Raw genomic sequence first — 26,681 nt, forward strand, 5'->3', positions numbered from 1 at the left:
TTATCAGGCAGGCTCAGACAGTTCTCTCCCAGCACGAAATATGCTGACTCTACCTGCCCTGTTGCCCCATCCACCTCAGCTTCCTGAATAGCTAAAGACATACCTTGTTTTCCCTTCATTTCCATTGAACTTTATTCAGATCCTCTGGGAGAATCAATGACTCATTCAGTACAATGGAGAGCCTGTTTACATTGTAATTAACCAAACTTATTTAACATGTTTTACGTATTCAAGGTTTCAGATAGTTTGTCATGTTTGCTCTGAGTCCATATTTAGGAACACAGTGTAGCTGTATATGCATATTTGTCATGTTCTGACTGGTCATATTGGCCGGAATAAGAGGGAACAGCAGATCGTGTTTAGGCAAAGATTTGTTTCCAGGCCGTCACCCACACGGTTGCAGGAAAAAACCAAACCAACCATAAATAAGTACAAATGGGTTGTGAGTTTTAATTCATGATGATTAATCCACAAAGTTTACATCTGAAAAGTAAAAAATACCTCATATCAAAAAATAAACTTTAGCTGAAACCTCTGATGGGATTTTTCAAAAGACTTTTGAAAAGTTAATTCCATCTTAAAAGCCAGCACCGTAAACGGCATTTATACAGCATTTACCATGTGTCAGGCACTGCTTTAAGCGTACCACAAACATAAACTCATTGAACCCACAGCCCTATGATGTAGACACTTTTAGGTATTATATCCTAGTTCACATCTAGACAGGGTTTTCCTGCTCTTTTGCAAATATACGTCCCTGTTTACAGAAATGAGCTATGATGTTTATTTTGCGTTAGAATGTGTGTATGATTTCAAACTACGTCTGTGGGTCATTGTGATTTTTCCCGTCAACAACAGCAAATTAATACAATTTTCCTCTAATAATAGTTCTCATAAGTCTCTTAGCAGGTTTAAAAGGTTTAAAAAAATAATTTTATATTTGTCTTAGAGAAGAGCAAATGTAAGGATAATCTATCATTTTGTCAGGTTAACTGGTCTAATGAAGACAGTTGACATGAATTAAATAAGCAGTTGGAAAGACATGAATTAATTAACCCTCTCAAAAACTGTTCATGTACACTAACCAGTTGAAAGACACTAGCCATCCAATATATGCATACATTATTCACACGTATCATTCATTACATGTAGTTAATGTCATGCATATGTCCTGAATTTTCTGGTTTGCTAACTATTCTGCCCACATAAACAGACCGCTGATTGTCAAACCGCATGTCCTGGTTGTTGTTTCAGAAGCTACCGTCACTAGATGATAGAACAAGGTCCATAAACACTGTTGGGTGTCAGTGTAATTGAGGCAAACTAGAATCCCACTCCCCCCCCCCCCACCCCAGGCAATCAGTAAGTTGTACTAATTTTTTAAAAACGTGAAACATGAATCAAAATCTCTTTTGAAGCCTAAGCCAGAATATGCAAAATATTTCGGGATAGCGTTTCTAAAGGGAAGTTACATGCTTCATGTTCCTAAAGTTTCTCGCAATTTCAGACAGCACATACTGGGTTGCTTTTATTTTGAAAAGAAAATTTGGCCCTTTTTGCAGATTCACTCATTATCACTTTTATCATCGTTTCGGAAGGCAAATATTTTTGTTTGGCAATTCCACAAGGATGCCTTCTGCAAGATAAAAAATTAAGGTGCCACAAGGAACAAAAACGCACACAGGACCAGATGCACGCTACAGGCCACTGGGCACGTACATTTTCATCTCCATTGACCTGGTAAGCCTAGTAGTATAAATACACGTTCACCCCTTTAGATATTAGCCAGAGTACAAAGCGAACGGTGGGTGTAGGGGAGTTGGGTGGAGGTGGGTCTGAGTTCTGACTCTACCAGAGCATCAGCCTTGTCCCCTGCATGTGACTCAACAACCCACAACTAGCTGAGAGGAGGAGAGGTGGGGACCCACGAGTCACACCCTCATGCAATTTCCCTTAAAGTAGGTCTTTTCAATAATTCTATACTAGTAGGTGGAGACGGTCATTGCTAAGCCCTCATGCAATCCTTGCTTTTGGAAGCAGGGAGCCTGCGAGCCATGTGCTGAATAATAACAAACGCAGAACAGTTCCAAGAGCCAGGCACTATTTTAAGTGCCTTACATATATACTCATCCTTGACAACAAGCTCTTAAGGTAGGGACCATTTTCATCATCTTTATTTTCTTATTTAAAAAAATTTTTTTTTCTATTTTTTTTGAATTTTATTTTGTTTATTTTTTTATACAGCAGGTTCTTATTAGTTATCTGTTTTATACATGTTAGTGTATATGTGTCAATCCCAATCTCCCAAATCATCATCTTTATTTTACAGGTCAGGAAATGGAACCACCTGAGGCAAAATAACTTGCCTGAGGTGATGCAGCCATGGTGACAGAGCTGGATTTGAACACAGAAGTCTGATAAACCTCCTACCATGTATCTCTCCCAGAGAAGGTAGCCAAATCATGCTGCTTCTCTGGACTTCCTCCACCACCTGCCGGGGTACAGGTCCCAGAGTGCTTCCTTAGAGTTGAACCAAGAGTGCTGACAGCGGCTTTAATGGTTGTTAGTGGGGCTGAATGAAAGGATGTCTATTGGATGTTTGCACAGAGTTGCTGCTCAGTGAAAAAGAAAAAGAGAAAAAAGTTCTTGAGCTACAGTGAGACCCCCAAAGAGATGTTAAACAAAATTCATGATTTGTTTAAATTCCGTAGCAAAACTGGAAGTTTCCAAAACTAGAATTTCTTTGCCTCATTAAACTATGGCTTTCTTCTTTTTATTCTCCTCAGTATGAATTACCTTATGAGTTTTCTGATCCCTAAAGTAAAAAAAAAAAAAAGTTTATTGTAAAAAAAAAAAAGATAACAGAAAACCAAAGAAGAAAGTGAAAATTCCCTGAAATACTACCAATGAGAGGAAACATCTATGAAAACTTCACTCTCTATCCTCTTGGAGTTTTCCCTGGGTCTTTATATATGTATATACATATCTAGATGAAAGGTTGGGGGAAAATAGACCAGGCTATACAATCTTGTTTACCTGCATTTTTCACTTCATGTAATGTGGACGTTTTGGCATGTCAATAGATCTAGTTCCACATCTTCATTTTTAATCATTACAAACTGCTTCACTGTGTGTATGTTTCATAATTAAACATTCCTCTATTGAATGACACTGATTATTTGATTTATTGCTACAGTAAACAAGCCTGGATGATTAAAGGCACATCAATTTCTTCTTTTTGATTACTTCCTGAGAATAAATTCCTAGAAATAAAATTCTTTGATCAAAGAGTGTGTCCATTTTTAAGGATTTTAATGTATTATGTCTATTTCCATTTCCCTCCCTCCCCCAACCCCTCGAAAACTGTACTTCTTAAAAGAATTTTTTTAATTCTTGGCTTTGGTAAGAGAGTGTTTATTTCCCCACATACTTGCCAACAATGGGTTCAATAATATTGGGTAGTCACTCGAATTTTTACCAATGCAATAACTAAAAAATAAAAAATAAGTAAAAACAATAAAATGGTATTTCATTGTTTTAATGTGCATTTCCTTGTTTACTACTAAAGTTGCACTTTTCTTAGGTCTGTTTACTAGTCACTTGTATTTTCTCCTTTGGGAAGTGACTGATCATGCCCATTTTCCCTTTTTCTTTTCTTTTTGGCTGTAACTGTTTTTTATATATTAAGAACATGAACTTTGTCACAGATGTTAAAGCTGCTTTTCCTGTGTGTTGCTTTTGAATTTATTTATGATGTTTCTAACCATACAAACATTTAGAATATGTCAATTTTTCTCTTTAGTTTCTACAGTTGATCTCAACATCTTTTCCACATTAGGATTATAAAAGCATTCACCTATATTAATTTTACCTTAAATTTTTGAATCTACCTGGAACTTATTTTGGTATATGACATAAAGAACTGACCTAGCTCGTCAAATTATTTGTTCACTAATTAATCCATATTTGTTTTGGAAATGTTTAGTATTTTTAGTGGGGAGAGAAAAACCAAGACATTATGCTTTTCGGGTAAAACTGAAGTCAAGCTCCATAAGAACCACAAGCTGTCTTCCTGGTAGCAGTGCTTAATTCTTGGACTGTCCATCGTGGCCTTATTAGCTTTGTCATCAATGCCACCTTTATCTAAGATCTGGAAAAGTTTTCTTCTTTGATCAAAGCCTTGGGAATATCATGCTCCATCTAACAACTAAATCGACAAGTTCTTGGCACCAGTGAAAAAATGAAGGGAGCAGAAAAGCTTTCTCTTTCTGAGTCGCATAGAAAAGCAGCAACCAAACAAATAACTGGCCCAACACAAGTTGAAAAGCCTTCTAGGAGAGACAGCCAATGTGAGGATTAGAGTGATGGGAGTATCTCTGTGTCACATCACTGCACCCACCTCGTTAACTGTCGTGGCCACAAGGTGGGTGGATCTCAGCTTGCCTCACAGCCTGTACCAAGTTCAGGACATCTGGAAACATCAAACGTGGAAGGAGATCACACAAATCCCTGCCTGATGTGATGGAGTGGTAGTCCTTTTTGTCAGGCAACTCTCTCTTATATCTAGCTGACTTAGGCTCTTTGAATTTAGTTGGGTTCCCTCTGAAAACTGGTGCCCGCGGCTTGCTTTTCTCTGAACTGTGGGCTGTAAGCTATCAGACGTTGTCCTCCAAGCTTCTCTTCTTTCACAAGCAAAGCCTTTTTTTATTTGGATAAAGTGACCACATGATCTGAACCAATTAGAAAAATGAACATGAGAGGGACAAACAGGATGCAGCATCAGATTTTCCAGAGGTCCTGACAAAATCTTTTCTTTCTTTTTCAAATCAGAGGATAATTAAAAACATAGAATGTGCCATATTTTTTCTTGTCTCTGTTTAAAAGAGGACCTTGTTGATTAATTAAATTTTATTCTAAATTCCACTTGCAAAAGAATGTGTGTTTATCTCTACTTGGTATTCATTTATGCAGCTATTAATTCAATCCCTTTTTATTGAACACATACTATGTGAAAGGACTAAAACTAGTATTTGAGTTTCTGCCAGGTACTGTGCTAGGTGATTTTAAGATACTTCCTCATTTAATCTGCACAAGAATTTTGTGAGAGAGGTATTATTGTACCCATATGACATGTGCAGAAACCAAGGCCCAGAGAGGTTGTGCCTTATTTCAAGGACAGTCAGCAGGCACGTGTTGAACCTGGGATTTAAATGCATATCTCTCTGGGTTCTTGGTCCATTTGTTCTTCCTATTCTAGCAGTGTTTCTTCTCGTTTTGAAAAGGATCTTTTTATTTCTCTCTAATTTAATTGCTTTACTGTTGGAGAACATGGCCTACGTGATACTTATTCTTTGGATTAGTTGAGGCCTCCTCTGTGACCTAGCACATGGTCTGTTTCTATAAATATTCCATGTTTACTTGAAGAGATTGTATATTCTCTGCTGGTTCTGGGTTACATATATCCATTAGATCAAGCTTGTTAACTTGTCTGTTTAAATCTTCTATATCTTTACTAAACTTTGGTCCGCTTGGTCTATTAGTTTCTGTTAGAAGATGTTCAAATCACCCACAATGATGATATATTTGCCAAATTCTTTTTGCCATTCTCTTAGTTTTGCTTCATATATATATATTTTGGCTCTGCTGTTAGTTGTATAAAAACTTATGACTTTTGTATTTTCCTGATAGATTGTTCTAGTCACTATTATATGGGGTTCCAAATGATCTCTCTTAATGATTTTTCCTTTAGCTTCTATTTATCTAATCCAAATACTGATATACCAGCTTTGTTTTGGCTAGATATTTGCCTGATTATCTATCTATCTATCTATCACTTACCTATCATTATAGATAGATATAAAAAGAGGTGATAGAAAGAAAAAACATATACCTATATTATAAAATATACGTTTAGGTATTACATTTATATTATACGATATATATTTTTTTCTGTCTATCACCTAATTTTATGCCTTTCTGTGTAATTTTGTTTCAGGTATGCTTTTCGTAACCAGCACAGAAGTTTTGTTTTTAATGCATTCAGACAAATGCTGTCTTTTAATAGTGAGTTGCATTGTGAGCCCTGCTGAACTGGAGTTACTTTTTGCTGCCTTATTTCATGTCCTTTCACATTCTTTTACTTTGTTCCTTCCCTATGTCTGACAGACTGATAAACTTTCCTGTATTCCCTTTTCATTCATCTGCTGGTTTGGAAGCTGAAGATTGTACTTCCCTCCTTTCAGTGGTCACCCTTAACATTTTAACATACATATTTAGCAATATAGCTTTCTAACATTATGGCAAGTCTTGTCATGTTTCTATCCTCTGCCAGAGATCACAGAACCTCCATGTGCTGGACCAACTCAGTGACTGTTGGCCCATCTTGTTATTTTCTCTAGAGTTTTGGTTTTACCTTTTGCACCATCTCCATCCCCACATCCATCTAGATGTCCGACACTCGGTTCACCTCTCTCTCCATTAATCTTTTGACTTCTCTCTCCCCATCTTGCCTACTGTTTTGCCAAGGCTCCATCTCTGCTCATCAGTTTGTACTTGTCTTCTCTTTCTTGTCCACAGACATGTTTGTCTTGTGTTGGAGTCTGGCTGTGACTTCTTTGTCTTACTTAACAAACAAATCTATCACTGTTATATATTTGGAGCAGCAGGGGTGGGTCAGAACTTGAAGTTGCAGAGTTGTCCTGGCTGGAATTCTCTAGCATAATTTTTAAAGTATCCTAAATAGGCCCTGGTTTTAGGAGGAGCCTTCTGATTGAAAAGTGCAAATCTCGTTGTTTGTTTTTCTTGTCTGTGAAAGACTCCCAATTCTCCAGTTCTTTATTTCTACCTATGTATGACCAAGGGTTATTTACTACCAGTGTAGTCCTTAGCACATACTACACCTTTGTAAAAATTACAAGGTGCCCAGGTGGCTGCAGCCCCGCAGCCTGAGGGTGGAGGGCAGACTGCGCTTCAGACCCTGCTCAACCCTGCAAAGATTCCTTTGTGCAGTGTAGAACCCAAAACTCCCCATACAATGGCTCTGTTTACAGTAAACTTGCTAAGTGAATTACTAAGGGTTACTAATAGCTGGTGCTTATAAATGACAATTAGCACGTAGATAGAACTTACGGATGGTACTTTCAGAATTCTTACCAAAAAGCCTGGTTGCTATACATTAATGCAGAGTTTTTCCTGTTCCTGTCTGAGTACTGATAGTCAGAATTCCCCTGGCATTTGGGCTCTGGTCAGATTAGTTTGATATTTCTTGCAGTAGATTATACTCTGTGTTTTAGGCAAGACTCTGGAGGGAGCCCAGATCTTTTTTTTTTTTTTTTTTTGAATTTTATTTATTTTTTTTATACAGCAGATTCTTATTAGTTATCTGTTTTATACATATTAGTGTATATATGGCAATCCCAACCTCCCAGTTCATACCCCTCCCCACGCTTTCCCTCCTTGGTGTCCATATGTTTATTCTCTACATCAGTGTCTCTATTTCTGCCTTGCAAACCGGTTGGGGGGAGCCCAGATCTTTTATCATAACTTTTCCCCCTCTTTTTGTACCCTAAATGTGAATCTAGGTAAAAGCATCAGAAAAGCCTCATCTTTTAATGAAGGTTAATAGTAAAAATCAGTAATCAAGAGAATTGCAGAACACTAATAGGCATTAACAGAGGTGTACTGGCAAGTGTCAAACAATTGACTTTCTGAAAAGAAAAAGCTGTGATATGTAGTATTTGCGAATGTCTATAGTGTCGATACTTCCACTACAGCAGGTTTCAAGCTATCACTGTATTGATACCACTGAACATGAAGTTGGGAAGAAAGACATATAAAATTGTCTCCAGCACACCACTGGGTCACATCGTATGCATAGCACATAAAATAGGACATTGATATTTGTATTCCAATTATTAGTGACAATTTTGAAACTGGATTTTCAAAGTTCAAAGAATAATCAGTCCAAAAAAGTTTCCAGCAGGCAACGGCCACAAACTTGGAAGTCCTGTGCTGAGCATTGCCTTGTCCCAGACAGCCAACAGCTGCAGCAGAGGGCAGATCTGAGGGGCAGATGACAAAGCCTGACTGCAATTTCTTTTATCTGCAGCCTAAAACCATGAGCGGTTCCTACTCTAGGGATATTATCTTGAAGAGGATATCTAACTTGAATTTAGAAAGTTGTAAGTGGTTTTCAAAGATATTATTGTGGGTATTTGCGTGTTTTCTGTCTTTCCTATGTGCAGCACCCTTTTTCCATGGGAATTTTGGTTATCTTACCTTCACCTGGTATTCATCTGCCTTTCCAGAACTGCTCTGTCAACCACGTATGTGCCATTCTTATGGTTCATGTATTTGGTGTCACAGTCAGTCTTGTAATTTGGTGTAATGCTTTGTTGTCAACAGTATTTTGTGTTACTTAAAGTGGCAGACTTGGAATACATCATTTAACTTCATTGAATTTTACATTTCTAGCAAAAACTTGGAGAAAGGTAAATGTGAAATCCTTTTTCCCACCCCTGCTTTCCTTTAGAATGTTTCACTTTTACTAGAAAGAGGTGGGTAACTGGTAGACATGCATTTAACTGAATACATTTGTGAACTCATGTTTTACAATTTTATCTTGAATATTTTAATAATTCTTTTGCACAGTCTCTCTCCTTCTCCCTCCTCCCACTTTTTAAAAAAACAGGTTTCCATAGTGACTATACTGGGGCTGGGTGATTTTTTCCCCTATGTTGCAATGTTCCAGATAGAATTATGCTAAAAATATAAATATGGAATTTGCCTTCAAGCAAAGGTAAACCACTTCCCCAGTAGCAATGTTTTTGTTTAGTTTTCAATGTTGACAGATGACTCCCATTTTCATTGATTCCATATATCACACTTCATAGGACACACATATTGGAACAAACATCAGAACCCAAGTCAACATTTTCCCAAATGATGGGTCTCAAAATGTTCATCTAGTGACTTTAATAGCTCAAGAAAGAAAAATGTGCTCCATGATCAAAACAGTTTTGGAAAATGCAGCATACTCTATTTTCTCTTGACGATTTATAATACTTATTACCCATTAAAGTCAGTAGGATGGTAGTTAAAAGCAACAACTAACAAAGTGACACACACACACACACACACACACAGCATTTGCTTAACCCAATGTTACCAAATATTTGTAGAAGAGTCATTTTTCATCCCATATATTTAAATACCATTTGAAAGGATATTCTGTGGAATTCCAGTTTGGAAAATTTGCCCTAAATTCATCAACAAATTGTGACCATATACAGACCCTTCTAGGTTTTTTGTTGTACTCATGATGGGAATGTGCAGAATTTTTACACTGTTTGAGCAACAGGCCTTCCTTAAATGGAAAACACACAAGGAAATTCATACTAAGACTGAATAAAATTATTTTTGGGTTTATCCATGAACACTTTGGCAAATGTAGTTTAACATGAATATGACTATGTTTCACTAAATAAAAATTGAGAGCACTTTTGCCTCTTATAAAACGTTTTGCTTATATACCAGAGGAGAAAGTTTTGCCTACATGTTTGTTTCATAATCTGTAAGAATTATGGCTATCTGCCAGCTAACTCTTTCCTTTGTTATTTGTTATCAATGAAGTTGTTAGCATTGCAACTTACATATGCATCTACATAGTGTTTTAAAGAAGATTTGGTTGAGCAGTTATAACTTGTGAATAAACAATTCACAAGCCTAGAAACATCTTATCAAAGGGCTGGATAGAAAGTAAATCAAAAGATTACAGCCTGTAGAACAGTTAAAGCCAGAAGAAATATCACTTAAACTAATATAATGCTAAAGCAAAAGATGGTTATTTAAAGAAAATTTTGATAGTGCAGAAAAATAGACAGAAAAAAATAAAATCTACATGTAGCTACGACACCTAAACACATTGTCAATATTTTCAGGGTATTTCCTTTCAGTCTTTTTCTATGCATTAGTTTCTTTTTGTTTTGCTTTTAAACAGAATACAGAGGTATATTTACCATGAAGGTAATAAAGCTTTAAGTTCAGAGTCCCTTATTTGAAAAAAAAAACGAAAAAAAAAAACCTTCCAAGACCTGAAGGGCACTAGACCATTGATATTATTAAAGTGATTATTGATATCTTCAAGTTTTATAACTTTTTATTTATTGTATATGTTCTTTCTTTCTAAATATTTTACTCTTTTTCTGCCTTCTCTGATTTTAATTGAACATTTTATATGATTCCAGTTTCTCTCCTCTCTAGCATATGAATTATACTTAAAATTTTTTTTTATTAGTTTTTCAAGAATTTTAATATACATTTTCAACTAATCTTAGTCTACTTTCAAAGAGTACTATATCACTTTATGGGTGGTACAGATATCTTATAACAGAGTATTTCCAATTATCCTCTTTCATCCCTTATAACATTTCTGTCATTCATTTCACTTACCCATAAGCTATAATCAACCAATATACTATTGCTATTATTATTTTGAACAAATTGTCATCTATTAGATCAGTTAAGAGTATGAAAAATATAACGTTTTATTACTTTCATTTATTTCTTTTTTGACACTTCTCCTTTCTTTATGTAGAACTGAGTTTCTGACCTATATAATTTTCCTTTTCCCTTAAGAACTTGGAACATTTCTTGTAGACCAGGTTTGCTGGTGATGGAGTCCCTGTTTTTATTTGACTGAAAAACGCTTCATTTTCCTTAACTTTTGAAGGATACTTTCACTGTATATAGAATTCATGTTGGTGGGTTTTTTTTCAACACTAAATATTTTATTCCATTATTTTCTTGCTTGCATGGTTTTTGAAGAGAAGTCTGATATAATTTTTATTCTTGTTCCTCTATAGGTACAGTGTGTGTTTTCTCTGGTTTGCTTTCAAGATTTTCTCTTTGTCTTTGATTTTCTGAAGTTCAAATATAATATACCCAGTAGTTGTTTTTTTTTTTTTGGTATTTATCCTGTTTGGTGTTTTTTGAGTTTCTCTTATCTATGGTTTTGTGTCTCACTAAGTTTGGAAAATTTTCAGCCATTGTTATTTCAAATATTTTTTTCTGTTCTGTCACCTCTTTTTTCTCCTTCTAATAGTTCACTATCACATATGTTTCTCCTTTTGAAATTGTCCTACAGTTCTTGGATAGTCTGTTCTTTTTTTTGCTCTCCTTTTTCTTTGCATTTCAGTTTGGGAATTTTCTATTGACATATCTTCAGACTCACTGATTCTGTCTTTGGGCTGTGTCCTGTCTACAAATGAGCCCATCAAAGACTTCCTTCATTTCTGTTTCAGTGCTTTGATTTGTAACATTTCTTTAAAATTATTTCTTAGAGTTTTCATCTCTCTGCTCACATTACCTGTTTTTGCATATTGTCAACTTTTTCCATTAGAGCCCTTAACATATTAAACATAGTTTTAAAAAATTCCTAGTTTGATAATTCCAAAATCTCTGCCATATCTAAATCTCATTCTGATGTTTGATTTGCTTCTTTAGTCTGTGTTTTTTTTGCCTTTTAGCGTGCCTTGTAAATTTTGGTTGAAAGCTGGATATCATGAACTGAGTAATAGAAACAGAGGTAAATAGGCCTTTAGTGTGAGGTTTTATGTAAATCTGGCTAGAAGTTGTCCTGGATTTAATGTTTGCTGTAGCTGTAGGTTTTAGGAGGCTTCAATTTCCCTTGGTGTCTTTGTTTTTATCTCCTCTGTTGGCTTTGGGTTTCCCTAAAAGTTCCTTCTTAAATAGAGCTTGTGTCTTGCTGCTCTTTCAGCTGTAACCCACTGTTATTACACTGGAGCCCTGTTGATGTGGTGGTCAGGTGTGGGATGAAGGGCAGTGTTCTACAGTCTTATGACTATATCTCAGTGTTTTAGTGGACCTGTGTCCCTGTGTTAGGACCTTCACAAGTGTTTCTAAACATTGGTTTTTTTTTTTTCCTTTTTAAGAGAGACAGGAAGACTAGAAGAGGTAGAGTTGAATAATTTCCCTTCTATCACATCTGATTAGGCTCTTTTTATTTCTTGAATAAGCCTTTGTAATGGAGAATGCTTTGAGCATATTTCAAAATGCTTACTGTCCCCTCCCCCTGCCAGAAAGGAGGGTTTTTCTTGGCTGTTCACTGTGAAACCCTGGTAGGGTTTCTGGAGGTAAAACCCATGCAAGGGTGGTGCCCTCTCTGGCTGCAGCCCCTGGGAGTTTCTCATTCTCACGCTATTCTATACTGTGCCTCCAGCAATTTGTTGAAGTTACTGTTTCAGTGTTCCTATTAATTTAGGGCTCTAGCTGCTTCTGCTTCAGGTAAACTAATCTCAGTTGTGATTTTCTATGTTCATCAGCCACTCCTGATTTCAGGTGGTGGTTTTACCTGTGATCTCAATTCTTTAATGGCTCCAAGAAAAGTTGTTGATTTTCACTTTGTTCAGCTTTTTTCTTGTTGTAAGGATAGGAATGATGGCTTTTAAGATCTTGACACATCAGAGCTGAAGCCAAAGTCCTTTACCAACTTTTGAAAGTTTGAAAATTTTGCTTTTCACATTTACTCATCTGGGATTGATAGTTGGAAATTATGTGAGGTAGGCTTCCATTTTTACCTTTTTTCATATGAATAAAAAGTTGTCCCCAAACCATTTATTGAATAGTCTCTACTTTCCCATTGATATGGCTTACCAGTTTGTCATATATCGAGTTTCTATACTTGATTTGTTTATGGTTTCTTTTTTCTGCTTCATTAGCTATTTTTCTATCTCAGTGTCAATAACATACTTTAAAAAATTACTATATGTAGCAAGGCCAACACCCCAGCTTAATTTTTCTTTAATAGTGTCTTGGCTATTCTTGCCCTTTTGCTGTAAGGACTACTTTATGTTTATTTATCCTCTTTGAGGTTCAGAGGGTCTTTCAATTTTAGGAGAATGTTTTTCTTGAATCCTGGAAAATTTTCTACCATTATTTCTTTGAATATTTCCTTTTACCATTTTTCTAACTTTTCTCCCTGTTTTGTTAATTAGATTGTTATTTCTACATTGTAATTCTTGTTAATTTATTATGTTAAATATTGTGAAATGTAACAATAACTTTCAAGTGTATTTAGACTTACTTTTATATTTAAATTGATTCAGTAGTCCCCACCATTCCTAATGATATTATTTGTTCTTTTTTTAGAAGGTTGAAGTTATATACTTTTTTCTAGAAAGGTTTATCAGAACTGATTTGTATCAAATCATTTTCCTGGGACTTAGTATGATCCTTCATTCTGTTTAATTAATTAATTTAAATTATACGAGTCTTCTATTTTACGTTTGAATTTTTTTCTGCTACTTTTTGGTTATCTTCTTCAAGATACAGTGGCTGCTCTCCTTTAACTGACTTACATAATTAACATTTACCCTTAAGTCATTTTTAAAAAAAAAATGATTTATTTTCCTTTTCAATATGCTCAAATTTTCTGAAGCATTTCCTATATGTTTCTAACTTTTTTCCAGTAATTTCTATTTCTAATAGGACTTTCACTTTTGCTATGTTTATATTTTCTTTCATTTCATGTCCTTTAAAAAGCAAATCATTTTCTCCTATGTTTTTCTCTTATGAGCCCTGATTTTTTTTCTTTCTGTTTTTTTTTCTCCCTCTGAAGTCATATCACATTTGCTTTCTTTAATTTTCATGAAGATGTTTGATCATAATCTCAAACTGATTTGTGTATAATTTTCTGATGTGTATTCTTCACTTGTTTTTCTTTCTTCCTTGTTTCTTGCAGTATGTGTATAAATTCCATGTTGGTGTCCATCATTGAATGGTGGAAGTTTACCTGCACTAGCTGTTTGGAGAACAAAAGTGTAGGGATAAGCAGAGATAAACTGGGATAACAGAAACAATTACTGCGTTGCCTCTGACTACTTTGTCACAGCACTCTGCCTGGTTGGTATGATTCTGCCTTCAGATGGGGGAAATCACTCTGGCTCCTTGGACACAGGTTCTTTTTTGACAATTTAAATTTTACTTATCTTCATGTAACCAAAGCTTTGTCCAGGTTTATTCAAGCTCCAGTCTCACTGACAGACTATTTCTTGCAAAAGTAAGTCCTCTGCCTCTCTGTGGGAAGCTCACCTGGCTAGCCCACACACCCTGACCTTGCTGCTCCAGTCAAAGCAGCTGGGTTGACCCCTCTGGTGGCCCATCTGGTCTGGAGAACATGTTATCTCAAGGTCTGCAGAGCTCAGACTTTTTCTTTTGGAGTTTTCCTTTCCTTGGGCACAGTTTCCAGTACATTCAGTAGCCCTTTGTCATAAATTTTGGTTCAGGGTGGTGGTGTCTCTTATTTTTCCTTGTTTTTTGTTTTTTGGTTTTTTTTGTTAGTAGGGGTCAAAGGGAAATAGGGACTTCTTTTCTGTAATATCTCAAATAAGAAATTAACATAATACTATTGATACTATTGTTGATGAAAAAAGATAGTCAAGTTTGCCAACCATCATGTCAACATTACTACAGAGGTTAACTGATCATAGTACTTAGGTAACTAGATGCACCTTTCTCTCTCTCTTTTTTAAACATTTTAGAGCTTAGATTCTTTTTCTCTTCTAATTAATCTAGCAAGCCAAAAACTAATATTAAAGGTGATTGGCAAAGCTAATGCTTTAAGGCATGTCTAATGCCTAAATCAGAGCCCCCAGACAGTAGATGTAAATGTTTCTTTGCCATCTTATCCATTCCCTTGCTTTTTTTTTTTTTTTTTTTCCAGGATTTTTTTTTTTTTTTTACTCCAAAGATTAACTGTAAATATTTAAAAATATTTTTTCTTGTATTTACCCATATAGAAATAAATTGTTAGACTAAGACCTGAGTTTTGTTTAAACAATAAAAGATAATTGATATGGAGCAGTTGCCTTTGATACTACCTACCAGTCTATTTAAACCATTGACATGAAAATAAGTGACTCTAAATGTGTATCTCTTTACTAATCATCTGAACCATCCAGGCTCTAGGGAATTAAATAATCTAAAAGCGGCACATTATGTAATAGCTACAGGGATTTTTACTGACACTCTAACATGATCAATTCATAGTTGTCACCTTGCATAAGTTGATCAACCTACTATGTATGTGTAATATTGTAATTACATTTCTTTTTGACAAGGATGCATTAAGTGTGGCTGTAATATGGGAACCCCTTTCAGCTTTCATTAATTCAATATAAATCCAAAGCTTGCAGATTCAGCAGGATTGTCTATAGTGGCTTAATTGGAATTGCTGGTCAAGTGCATTGATTCTGCTTCACTCAGGTAAAGATGAAAGTTACTGCAACAATAGATATTGCATTTGAAGGTCATTGAGTTGTAGTCAGGCAAGGGGAGCAAGACAGTAAGACACACACGCAAAGCAATGGAATTTTTATTTGGTATCTGGGAAGCCTTGAGTGACACACTATCAACTGACCTTGAAATTGCATACTTCTGTGACTCATAGCATTTGCTTTTGTGTTCCAGAGAAATATAATGATGCCTTAAAGAAAGATTAATACAGTCAATTTTAATCTCTGGGAAGCTTAAACCTGACATAATCTATTTATAGACTTTATGCTAATATGTAAAATTAAGAGCCTAGTTAATTTTGGTTGATTCTGACATAGAGAGTAAAATCATTCTTTCATTAGCTCTCTCTTGATCTCAGGGTTATACCTGAGGGACTGTTAACTGCAAATTCTTCATTTCCAAGCACTGGCCTGAGTTGTCCTCCCCTGCACAGCCTCAGGAAATGGCTCATCTTGCACCCAATCCTGCTGTTCCCCGCCGCCCACCCAACCATTCAATTCCTACCCCTTTGCACAGTTCAAGTATGCCCATTTGAGCACACTCTTGGTAGAACACCAAGGTAAACTACCAAATCTGTGTTTTAGTTATTTAAGGAAGAGAATATCAGCTGTTTCAAATTTTAGATTCCAGCCCGGGCAAAAAAATAATTGTCATGTCATGTCTACCGTGTATTTATCCTTCTGCAAAAATAACATTGGTCTGGGAGGAACGTAGTGAGTGTCCAGCAATGTAAAATCAGTCTATAAATGAGAAGATTAAGACCAAAAGCATCGGATTACAAACATTTCACCAAAACCCTTAGCTGGCAGAGAGCTCTCTATGGAATGAATCTTTTCTCTCCTTTCTGCCCCATACATTAATGCCGATCTCAGAAACTCATTGTTGCGACAGAGGACTGTGTAACCAGAGGGTTCCTATTGCTACAGCATTGGAAAAGACCAGAAGAAATTAGCTTTAGCATATTGAACTAATCTCTGCCCCTCCTTCTGACCTCAAGGGCAGCATGAGCATTCCACGATTCATCCTCTGGGGGTTGGCTTATGCTTGCTCCCTTCTCTTTGGCAGTGACTTTAAATAACCAAGTTCTTATTACAATCTTCAGATTTAAAATTAAGTTCTGATCGTTTCTTCTCAGGGCACACCTAGGAGGCACTGTTTATCCCCAGCCAAATCAACTGCTTCCCCGAGTGACCCATTCCTGGAAATGTTACTGTTCCTAATAACCAGCTCAAATACATATTTTCATTTAATCTTTCCTTTTACCTCCATTTCACATGTGTTGCTGTGTGTCACACAGTTTCCACAAGGATCTGCCATTACATCATTGTGTGAAATATGAAATTGGGGTCTTTAATTAAAAAACGACTCTTACTCAGATGTTGGTTGGGCTTGGAAACGTTCTATATTGCCCTGGGGGCTTTAGGGCAAGGCTAGTGTGTGTGTGTGCGTGTGTGTGTGTGTGTGTGTGTGTGTGTGTGTGTTTTGGAAGGGTCTCCTATGTTGTTAAAGAATTCATTGCCAGTTTCTCTTCATGGAACACAAACTGGATTAGGCAAGTAGAGTCAGAGTGGGAAGAAGCAATTTCCAAAGATGTTTTCTGCGTGCAAAGGTAAACACAGGCTATCCATCTGGGTTCAAAGGGCAAGATGCTGCAAAATGACCTCTCCTTGTTCCTCTGACGAACATGCAGGAGTTTAGGAGCTGCATCTGGAGTCAAAAAAACATAAAGGGCAAAACTACAGCTTCCACTGGGGAGCTTCTATAAACTCTAAGAACCAACAGGGGTATTTTGTAGTGTTTTATAACAATGGGTCCTTTGGTGCTGAACACAGCCTTTATTACTCCTGTTTTATGTCCTACAAATAGTAACAGACATTTTCCTTTTCTGTTCGACATAGTAAGCCACTGACCCAGACAAGAAGCAACTCTGCCCTGCTTTTCAGACATCATCTCTCTCTCAACTACAGGAACTCTTTGGTTTCTATTATATTTCTGGCCTTTCATATTCCTGATGGTGCATCTGATGAAACCCAGTAGCCAGGTGTGTGAACGTGGTTGAAAAGTTCCACGTAGGACCAGCGACACCTCCCCACAGCATGGGATGGTTCCCTCCTGAGATGCCCCGCTGTCAGTGGGACTGTTACTGAATTGTTTTCCCAACCAAGAGAATGGATCATATGACCCTTTAGTACTTTTTGTTCTGGTCCCTTTTGAACTAACCACACACATTTCATGCTCTCTGGCCAGGGTCCATGACTGAGGACAGAGTCTCCTGTGTAGACTTTTCCATAGTCGACATTTGCACTGAGCTGTAGAAATAGACCAAGGATGGCCACCATTTTTCCTATTACAGTAGGATTATCCAGGGATGAACTTCAGAAAACATGTGTGGGATTCTTGAGTCGGCTGAGCAGCCTCATAACACATTCTCTGTCCTGTACCAGATGCCAAACACTACATCCTGTCTGCTCCCATAACAGCCTTTTCATTGTTTTCTCAGCTAACCTGCTGTATCTGTGGATTGCCTTGTCTGAGAAGCAGCCCTGAGAAGCTGAGGATGGTGGCATCCTCAGAGAAACATGTAAGTCAGTGGTAGAGGCAGATGACTGTGAGACCTTTTATTTTGCGTAAAAAGCAAAGAAACATCAAACTACAATGATTGGGATTCAGCAGTAAAAAAGAAACCCAAACTTCTTGAAAGTTCAAAGTACTGTATAAACTATATCCATGTATCTGTTCTTTTAGGGGCAATAGAGTTTTAACTGAATCTGCTTGGAAAAACGCATATTTGGTGAAGAAAAAGATAATCTGAGTTTTAGGAGCAGTGATATTCATTCACATAAGACATGGAAAGTCAAGAAGATTGATCTTGACATGTATCACACTCTGGGTCAAGACCAGAGACATGTTATCTCAAGGTCTTCACAGCTCTCTGATCTATGCAAAAATGAATATGATTTTTAGACCACGTGAGGCACCAGATCAAGATGAACACATTCAAAGCAGGGAGCTGAGAACCGGTTCAAACGCCCCCTCCCCCACCTGGAGTGATGATGAAGGAGGAAAATTTTTTGGGAGTGCTACAAGTCCCAGTCCCACCCCCCAAGACAAGGGGTAAAGATGGCTCTCCTTCACCCTAAAGCAAGTGGAGGGGCTTTGAGTCCACTCAGTGAGCTTGACGTCAGTCCCAGCAGCTGGGTGGACAAGGGGATGATTCACACCTGAAGAAACATAAAGCTTGCTTTCTGCTCTGGTGGTGGGAGTGAAGGAGGGGCTGCTCTGGCCATGGGCACGTCCTCCCGGAATTTGTGGAGGCAAAGGGTGCATGAGTGTCCCCAGGGCCTGATGCGGCCACACCACAGAAAGGGTTGACCTCGTCTAGAGGAGCCATTAGAAAAGTGAAGACTGTTGATTCAGGTGATGGTCACACATGTTTGCTCACCAAGAGACATTTCACATGGTCCACTTGTACATACCTTGTACTCGATAAACACTAAAAGAAAAGAGAAAAGAAGCCTCATCAGAGAGAGTTTCAAAGCATTGCTGGAGTCCTCCAGGCTGTGAAAACAGTAAGCAAAATGTTGGAGAACACATCCACCACACCAAGGGAATTTCGAGTGAGTGGTCCTCAGCAACGAGGGAGGTTTCAAAAGACCTCATGGAATCTCTGCGAGAGGAAGAGCCAGTTTGGATCACCAGCAGGGCCTGGAAAGCCCACAGCCTGCTCTCAGCAGGACCACACCTCCCTGCCTGCCTGCTCTCCACCGCTGGAGGAATCGGAAGCCTGGGTTAGCAAGCTGGGGAAGAGTGACTGGGAGAGAAAGAGGAATGTGACAGCCCTGCCTCTTTCACTGATTGCAGCTTTTTTTTTTTTTTTTCCCCACAGCAGATCTAGCTAAGGAAGGGTGAGTCCTCCAAATTTTAAATGAAGCTGGATGCTAGTATGTGAGTTTGGAATTCTAAATACGAATTGAATGTGTTTCATGACTCAAATGACTCTGAGATTTTCTAATACTTAAGAGTGACCAGAAGTCAGATTTTCATGGAGGGGCAGGGGAAAACCAGCCTAACCTTGCTGAGAGAGTTAAAAGACAATGGAAGGGGCTTCCCTGGTGGCTCAGTGGTTGAGAATCTGCCTGCCAATGCAGGGGACATGGGGTCGAGCCCTGGTCTGGGAAGATCCCACGTGCCGCGGAGCAACTGGGCCCGTGAGCCACAACTACTGAGCCTGCGTGTCTGGAGCCTGTGCTCCGCAACAAGAGAGGCTGCAATAGTGAGAGGCCCACGCACCGCGATGAAGAGTAGCCTCCGCTTGCTGCAACTAGAGAAAGCCCTCGCACAGAAACGAAGACCCAACACAGCCAAACAAACAAACAAACAAATTAAAAAAAAAAAAAGACAATGGAAGAAGAAAATAAGCCACTTTATTCTTACGCCCAAAATGTCCATTTGTTCCATTTACTGACTGCAGTCCAGTAGTTTACAAGGATGGCTCTGTGCTATTACTCCAGAGCAGTAAGCAGTAGAAGCTGATCATTGTAAACGCAGCACTAACTAGCCAATAGAAATATAATGCAAATCGTACATGTGACTTGAAATTTTCCAGTAGCTGTATTAAAGAAGTCAGATAAACAGGTGAAATTAATTTTCATAATATATTTTTACCTAACCTGATATATCTAAAATGTTATCCGTTCAATGTGTAATCAATATAAAAAAGTTTTTAATTCCTTTTTTATTTTTGCACTCACTCTTCAAGATCTGGGGATATTTTAAACTTGCAGTACATCTTAATTTGGAGTAGCCTCACTTAAAATGCTCAATAGTCACGTGTGCAGTTATAGGGTCTCTGATGAGGTGAAAAACGATCTCAAACAATGATCGGACTCCAAGCTTGAGGGAGGAAGAAGTTGAGATAGTGTCTCCAAAGTGAGCAAGAGGATGATTTAAGATTCTGTTTTCACTTAGGTCGGGTCTGATGAGAAAACACCTGGACGGATATTGGACAGAGAAGTAATGGGAGATGGAGGAGAGCTGAAAAGAGTCGTGCATGATTCCACTATCCACGTTGCTGTTGGAAACTGATCTGAACCAGCCAGGAAGAGAGGAAATTGAGAGGAGGCCCAATCCAAGGAAGTAAAAATAAATTCAGCACACTTTTCTGAAGTAATAACTACCGAGTGTAAGTATACACTAAAATGAGCATAATACGCTCCCCAACGGGCTGTTGCTGGTCTTTGCACAAACCAGCATGCTTGTCTGAAATAATAAGTATCCAGCACTGTGCTTAGCATTATTGACAAGGTAAGTACCACTATTGTTCTGCTTTTGCAGAGAAGGAAAGTGAGACTTAGATAAGAGGAACCCCAAGATGAACTTCCTGCTGTAGAATGTTATCATCGAGGGGACCCTGGAAGCCACTGCATACAAGTCTCCCTTCACAGAGTAGGAATCTGTGCTGCCAGGAGGAGAAGCAGGTTGCTAAGAGGCACAAGCATAACCAGAGAGAGGTCTGTGGGTTCTAAATCCAGTGCTTCTCCAGTATATCACATCATGACCTCACGGCATCAGGATCACCACGATGGATGCCCTGTCTCTTCAAAGAGCTTGCTGTAGAGCAGAAATAATGAGGAGGTGTTTTGTTTTAAAATGTAAAGCCTTAAAAAAAGGTTTAAAAAAGGTGGGGGTGGGTAAAACGGGTGAAGTGGGTTAAAAGTACAAACTTCAGCTGTAAGAGCCCTGGGGATGTATCTACCGTTAATAATACTGTATTGTACATCTGCAAGTTGCTAAGAGAGTATATCTTCAAAGCTTTCATCACAAGAAAAAAATGCGGTGATGGATGTTAACTCGACTTATAGTAGTGATCATTTCACAACATATATAAATATCGAATTGTTGCATCACACACCTGAAACGAATATAATGTTTTATGTCAATTATATATATAAGAAGAGATGTAAAGCCTTTTAGTTTTAGGAGCTAGGAAGGTCTTCTTGCAATGGTGATGTGGCTGGGAATTAGGCCATGATGATCAGTCACATGTCAGCCAAAGCTAAGGAATGTCTTGGATGAGAGGATGGGGTGAGGGTGGGGAGCAGGACCCAAGTGTAGGAATGAAGGGCCGGTGTGGGTGGGAGAAAGAAAGGGAGGTCAAAGGAATTGGAGGATGACAGCACTGACTGACGACTTGTTGGGGCATGGAGAAATTGGCACAATGTTCATTTTGGTTGGTGGGTGGAGGAGCTGCAGGAGAGAAAGGCAGGGGGTGCAGGAAGAGCTTTATACTGTAAGGAGTTAGACTAAGAAGAAGTCAAAAAGAAAACAACAACAGCAAAATGAGTGGCTTGGGATAGATGTCCAATAGGCACCAAAAACTGTTTAGAACTGTTGTTTTGTGAGAATTTTGAATGTCAGGAATTCAGAGAGCTTGTAGACCGGTGCCATCCAAGAGAAATATAATGCAAGCCACATGTGTAATTTCAAGTCTTCTGGTAGCTACATTTAAAAAATAAAAAGAAACAAGTAAACTTAATCTTGTAATATATTTTATTTAAAACAAGATGTTTAAAATACTAACATTTCAATAAGTAATCAATATAAAAGTATTAATGAGATGTTTCACATTCCTTTTCTCATACTAAAGTATGTCTTCAAAATCTGGTGTGTAGGGCTTCCCTGGTGGCGCAGTGGTTGAGAATCTGCCTGCCAATGCAGGGGACACGGGTTCGAGCCCTGGTCTGGGAAGATCCCACATGCCGCAGAGCACCTAGGCCCGTGAGCCACAATTACTGAGTCTGCGCGTCTGGAGCCTGTGCTCCGCAACAAGAGAGGCCGTGACAGTGAGAGGCCCACGCGCCGCGATAAAGAGTGGCCCCCGCTTGCTGCAACCAGAGAAAGCCCTCGCACAGAAACGAAGACCCAACACACTCAAAAAAAAAAAAAAAAAAAAAAATCTGGTGTGCAATTTGGACTGGTCACATTTCAAGTACTCAACAGTTTCATGTGGTTGGCAGCTATTATATTGGATAGTATAGTTCTAGACAGCTTCCTTCTTCATCGTCACATTTTTGTCCTTTATTTGATAAACTCTTACAAATGTAAAAAATGTATGATTCTTTTTATATGAAATTTCAAAGCAATTGAAACTAAAAAATTTATTACTTAGAGATGTATGCAGGGGGAGGATTATCACGCAAGTAAAGATGATATTCCTTTATTCCATGGGAGATACAGGAAAAAATAGGTAAAGGAGAAGAAAATTCAAATCTCCCCAAATCCTACCAATTAGAGGTGACCACTGCAAGTATTTTTGCACCTTTTTAAGAAGGGAAGAATCTGGAATTGAATGATGAACCTTGATGCATCCAGAGCAGAGCAGGGTAGAGCCTGCTGCACTGTGGGCCTTGGTCATTGCTCCTGAATGAAGTTTTCAAGGTCAGGCTGGAGACTACAGAAAGGAAGAGGGAAAGCTTGGAATATTAGAGGAAGGCAGACCATGTTGGAACCTCAGCCAAGTCTGAAGAAGCCCATTCCCATGGGAAGACACCCTAAGAGAAGAGAGAGCAATTAAGGACATTGACCTTTTTTTCTTCTTTAAGACATGAACTTAACCAATTTACTGCAATTTTTTAAAGAATTTACTTAAAAAAAAAAACACAATAACCTCACAAACCATTAGGTACTCAGGCTTTCTGGAAGGGCAGCTCTAAGTGCACGCTCTGTGTCCAATTTGCGTTGTCATCTTGGAATGGGAAGAACATTGGAATGACAAGTTAGATTGAAAAGCTGTTAAAAGGCAGAGAGAATGAGTATCTAATCCATAAATGGAAAACTGTCAGTCCCTTATGTCTTTATAAGACTTGGTTTGATGGTAAATCAAGCAAAACTTCTGAGTTTTCAACCAGACCTTAATGGTAAAGAACATAAACCATTCAGAGAAAAGGTTTGGTTCTGCTGAGAGTACATTTGGATAATATAGTCTATTTAGAAGGAGGGGAAAGCTGAACAAAGAGTTGATATGTAGCTGCAGATGTGAAACCTGGCCAGTGATTTTGGAGGTGAAACCACCTTGGTCAATGACAATGATCTTCAGTGACCTTGCTCTGGCCATTGGGCTGGAACGTGTATGGCAGATAACAAAAACTCTGGGGCAGTAGGGACCCGGTCTGCCACCCTGATTCCTCTATCCAGCCCGCCCTGCTCAGTCATCAAGGATTTGTCTCTGGGTCATTGGTCTCCAAAGCTAAGAGAGCTGTCTCGAAGCTGGGGGTTTCCAGGGCTTTCCTTTCTCCCTGCTGAGAACTGGGAACCCCCATGAAGTCTAAATGGCAGCTGGAGGTTGTTGGCTATATCAGGGAAAGACTCAGAGAAACACATCATGTGTAAAAGTCACTGCAGCATGGAAACCCGAGGGTCCTCTCTGATTCCGGGCTCCAGCGCTGCAGCAGACCCGCTGGCTGTTATGCCATAAAAACAACTGCGGAACAGCAAGCCTGGGGCTGCAGATGCGCATCTCCAACTCACAGCAGTCCCAGCAGCTCAGGCTTTTGATATCTTGGGAAACGCTTCTTCCTGAGCGGTTTCGAGTGCTCCCCCCAAGTAGATCAAAGAGCCGTTTTCTTCTGCATTTGGCTCAGTACAGCCTTGACCGTGTAGCTGGGGATAGTTAGAGCCTCAGAAATTAGGCCTGCTCTGAGGCTTTGCTCGTTTATCCTCCCCCTGCTGGCCATTCCGGCTTCTTTTATTGCTGCCCACGTGGATGAGCTCAAAAGACACAGACACATTTGCCTGCTGCAAAGATACTCACGGTTCCCAGAAACCAAGACAAAAGAGCATAGAGTGGTGAAGTTGAAAAGAGCATTGGTGAGGGACTCAGAGCCTGGGCTCTGATCTTGACTATGTCGTGACTGCCCCAAATAATTTTGGGGACGTCCCCTCACTACTCAGGGGTTTAGAGAGACTGGGGTGAACTGGCACTGACTGGTTTAGAACTGGGCTCCTAGGAGTCTACTCAGGGGCTGTGGAAAATGGAGATAGAGGCAAGGAGAGGAAACTTCTAGCATCTTCCACCCATCCCAACTGGGGCAGGTCCACTTTTGCGGGTTAATTGTTTTACATACTAGAATCCCCTAGAAGCTTTGATTTAAAGAAAGGCTTACAAGGTTTAAACAATTTCAAAACCACTTAAATAGATGATCTCTTACATACAAAATTCTGATTTTTATGAGTTTTCCAATGTTTGTTAGATTTTGGACGTTTTGTAAAGTGCTTATTGATGGCTGCTGCAGCAGATTCCTTATGGACTTCTGTATTCTTTTACAGAGTATATTAAAGACTATAAAGAGACATACAGTGATTTTTTGTTATTTCTTCTAGAGGGATGGCTGTTGCCTTAATGATTACAGCAGTGGCTGCCAATTCATTAATGGTTGGAACATGTACTTAGAAATTAAGTACCTGGTTCTAGTCTTGACTATGCCACTAACCATGGCCTTGAACACATCCTTCACTCTCTTGGGAGGGAAGTAGTCTACTATAGGATTAGGAGCTTGAGATGTGCAGCCAGACTGCCTGGGTTCAAATCCCAGCTCCATCACTTGCTAGCTAAATGCTTTTGGATAAATTATTTTACCTCTCTGTGCATCGCTAAAATGGGAATAACAATACTGCCTATGTCACTGGGCTGTCATGAGTGTTAAATAAGTTAATTCAGGCAAAGTGCTTAGATGAAAGCCTTCCACAAATTACATTCCCAATACACATTAGCTGTGATTATTTTGGGGGTCTTTTTTTCCTTGTGTGCAATATGAAGTAGTTGGATTGAGTGACAGATAAAGTCATCAACAAGTTTATTAGACTGTACACCCTTGGGTTCACTGTTATATTTCCAGGGCCTGGAACCATGCCTGCCACACAGTTGCTTGTTGATTGAATGACAAAAATTCTGTATCTCTCCTTATAGGAACTATGTAAGAATCTATTTACAGAAATTTATTCTGCAGAAATGTTGCCTCGTGAAATTAAAAATATCCAAGTATTAAGATGAATAAATTAAGAACATCAGCTATTTATGGAGAACTAACTCTTTTAGTCAGAGTCCGGTCAGGAAAACAAATGAGTTCAAGCCAGATAGTTCAGGAGAGGTCACTGAACTAATTACAAGAAGATCAGGAGAGCTAGAAAGCCAGCAGGGGATGGTGAGGCAGCCCAGAGATTAGCCATGACCACACCAAGGTGGGTGGAAGAAAAATCAAGGACATGGCACTGCTGCCCAGATGCTGAGGAGCTGGAAGCCAGGGCTGTGGAGGGACGAGCTGTCTAGTGGGACAGATGCTGCCGGACTCATAGGCCAAACAGAGAGTAACCCGTCTCCAAACTCCCACCCACTCCTCCCATTGGCCAAATCCATCTAGGAGCTAGCTGGCAAAGAGGATAAGAATTATAGTTTGCAGAGGTCACTCCCCAGAGTGGTCCAAAGAGGTGCACACAAGGATGGCGAGTGGATTTGAGAGCAAACAGGCCCAGGAGCGGCACCCCAACCAGGCTGTGTACCAGGCACATTCTAGATGAGAGGCTGGCACACTATGGTCCACAGGTCAAATCCAGCCCACGTCCCATTTTTATAAATAAAGTTTTACTGGAACACAGTCACAACCTACATTATGTATTGTCGATGCCTGTTTTCACACTACGTGGGCACAGTTGATTTGCTGGGACAGAGACCATATGGCCTGCAAAGCTTAAAACATTCATTATGTGGCCTTTTCAGATTATGTCTAACTTTCACAACCGACTGCCAGTAAGTATTACTATCCTTCTTTTACAAATGGGGAAACAGGCTCAGAAATTGTACCTGACTTGCCTGAGGATGAGCACGCCAGGCCTGAATGAAACCTACATTTGACCTCTATCCAGTCTGTTGCCAGAGTACCCCCTCTGCCTTCCCAACCTAACCAGGTGACCTCCACGGGTACCCTTCCTGCCCCACTGAGCCACCCGCAGCTCCTGCACCTCTGCTGAAGCAAAAATGTGCCTTGATTTGGCATCTCTCTGTGATATGTCTCTGCCCCCTTTTGCCTCTCCATCAAATTCATGGTAGCTGAGTCACTGGAGGTTGCGTGAGTTGGAACGGGCCTTGGGTCATTTCACCGGAGAGATTCAGGAATATTCTGCAGCTTGAGGCTCCCTGTTTGTTAGACCGTCTTTTCCAGGTAGACAGCTGGCCCTTAAGAAGCTCACTCCTCCCCTCTCTCCTTGGCTGCACAGTCATCACAACTAAGCGGTAAGAGCAAAAGATTTGGGAGAACGTCTCTGACATAATGGAAATCAATGTTAAAATGAGATTTGCTTTACAAAATTTACAGTAT

The 26,681-nt window shown here is 39.0% G+C and overlaps 1 long non-coding RNA gene across 3 annotated transcripts in view; it reads left to right on the forward strand.

Annotated features, from left to right (window-relative positions):
* LOC309664517 overlaps positions 1–26,237 on the forward strand; it is a 439,565-nt gene extending 413,328 nt beyond the window's left edge. For all 3 annotated transcript variants that reach the window (XR_014265872.1, XR_014265873.1, XR_014265874.1), the window contains 3 exons: positions 1,563–1,740; positions 2,041–2,151; positions 2,330–26,237. This is a non-coding gene — a long non-coding RNA (uncharacterized lncRNA). The remainder of the gene's footprint in view (positions 1–1,562; positions 1,741–2,040; positions 2,152–2,329) is intronic.
* The last annotated feature ends 444 nt before the right edge of the window (positions 26,238–26,681 follow it).

Source organism: Balaenoptera physalus (genome assembly GCF_965194825.1).
Source record: "Balaenoptera physalus genome assembly, chromosome: 7".
NCBI classification, from domain to species: domain Eukaryota; kingdom Metazoa; phylum Chordata; class Mammalia; order Artiodactyla; family Balaenopteridae; genus Balaenoptera; species Balaenoptera physalus.